The sequence below is a fragment of the Dryas octopetala genome, chromosome 8 (genome assembly GCF_963921425.1).
Source record: "Dryas octopetala chromosome 8, drDryOcto1.1, whole genome shotgun sequence".
In the NCBI taxonomy this organism is placed as follows: domain Eukaryota; kingdom Viridiplantae; phylum Streptophyta; class Magnoliopsida; order Rosales; family Rosaceae; genus Dryas; species Dryas octopetala.
Genome location: NC_141373.1, coordinates 17,291,989 through 17,293,863, shown reverse-complemented (window position 1 = coordinate 17,293,863; position 1,875 = coordinate 17,291,989). Strand labels below are relative to the sequence as shown.

Here is a 1,875-nt window from a genome sequence, read left to right as displayed (position 1 = left end):
TGTTGCTGTTTTGTTTCTTTTATTTATTTGTTTTAATTATGTAGGTTAGTTATTCTATCTTGCATGTTAATTGTAGGTCGATTAATGGATTCGTATGCTTTAACAAATCGTTTATCCGTCTCTTGGTCTGTTAGTTTGATGTTTGCACATATTAAATTTCCACTATCTATTAAAACCCCCGTCACTAGTTGTTTGCATCCTTTGACTGGCCACCTTAGGGTAATTGCATCTAGTTTATCTGTTAGGTTTAGCTGTGAAATAGTCAAAGACACTAAACCACAAGTAACAAGGGAATAAGGGATTATTCTTGGTAGTGGGGTTGGGCGACCTCTATAAGGAAATAGTCAAAGCTTATATGTTGTGCATGTTTGACGTTCTCATAAAACTTAATGACTCCTGCATGGGTAACAGCTGCCTTAGCTTGAACTAGGGAACATGTAGGTTAACTAGCTAAGGAAGGCCCAAGAAGCTCTTAGTTTATGCATTAGGAGAACAATGGCGAGAAAGTAACTAGCCAAACCTTTTTAGCTGTCAAACTTTAATATGTTGTGTTCAAATTAACTGTCATTAGCCTTGGATGGTTATTGCATGCTTATCTGATTTGAGACTGAAAATTAACATTGCAAGATAGAATAAAGTGTGTGTGCGTGTGGTGATGTGTGTGTGTGTTTCCATCTTTCAAAACCCCCCATTTAGTTATTCTAGTGATTATTTGCACTGAATTGTTGTATATTAACCATTCCCTGTGGGATCGACCTCGTGCTTGTACGCTTTGCTACTGATGCGATTCGTGCACTTGCGAGTAAACTTAGAATGAGGTAATTGTTATTTTATTCTAAGAAAACACATCAACAAGTTTTTGGCGCCGTTGCCGGGGAATGGTGTCTAATATCAATGAATTGGTGTAATTAGTCATTAGAATTAGGTTATATTAGTTAGATTTCAGTTTTTGTTAATTTTTAGTTTTTAATAAATGCCATGCCTTTATTTGCATTCTTTCTACTGATTTTGTGTTTTCTCTTGATTAGGTGTGTTTTATGAACCCTGAGCTTGTTGCTAGGTTGGAGAGGCTCAAGAACGAAGCTTTAGGTGCATCACAAGTCAGCCCGCAACCTAGTGCATCAGATTCGAGTAGTGAAGAGACTGAGAGTGTCGACATGGCTGAAGCAAATGAGATAGTGCCGCAGCCCCTGAGCCATTTTTCAGCACCTTCGCTGCCCACTCAACCATCATGCATCCGGTATGCCACCATAGCCACTGATTTCGAAATCAAGAGTGGTCAGATTCATTTGTTGCCGAGCTACCATGGGCTGAATGGGGAGGATCCGATCCATTTCTTGAAGGAGTTTTCTGGGGTTTGTGAAGCCGCACAATTGAGGGGCCTGAATGCCGATCAGTACCGTTTGAGGATGTTCCCTTTTGCGCTTAAGGACAAGGCAAAGAGGTGGTTGTATTCGCTGCCCAGTGGTTCCATTTCGACATGGGATGATCTTTCGAGCAAGTTTTTGAACAAGTTCTATTCCATTTCCAAGACTAATTCGATTCGGAAGGAGATCCTTGGATTTGTGCAAAAGGCGGACGAACCATTCCATGAGACTTGGGACAGATTCAATGAGTTACTTACTAGCTGCCCACACCATAACTTATCTCCTTGGTATGTGATTTGCTGTTTTTATCAGGGATTATTGGAGAGAGACCAAGCCAAGGTGGATTCGGCATGTGGTGGTGCATTCATGTCCAAAACGGAGGATGAGGCTACAGAATTGTTTGAGTCGCTTTCTTTGAGTTCTCAACAATGGGATTCCAATCGTGCAAGAGGAGGACCAAAGAGAGGGTTATATGAGGTGGCTGATGTGCCAAACACCATGGAGGGAC

The 1,875-nt window shown here is 41.1% G+C and overlaps 1 non-coding gene across 1 annotated transcript; it reads right to left on the bottom strand.

The window, feature by feature from the left end:
* Positions 1–1,538: 1,538 nt before the first annotated feature.
* On the bottom strand, positions 1,539–1,645 carry LOC147277694 (small nucleolar RNA R71). Its single transcript, XR_015124146.1, has one exon. It is a non-coding gene; the product is annotated as a small nucleolar RNA R71 (small nucleolar RNA).
* Between the last annotated feature and the right edge of the window lie 230 nt (positions 1,646–1,875).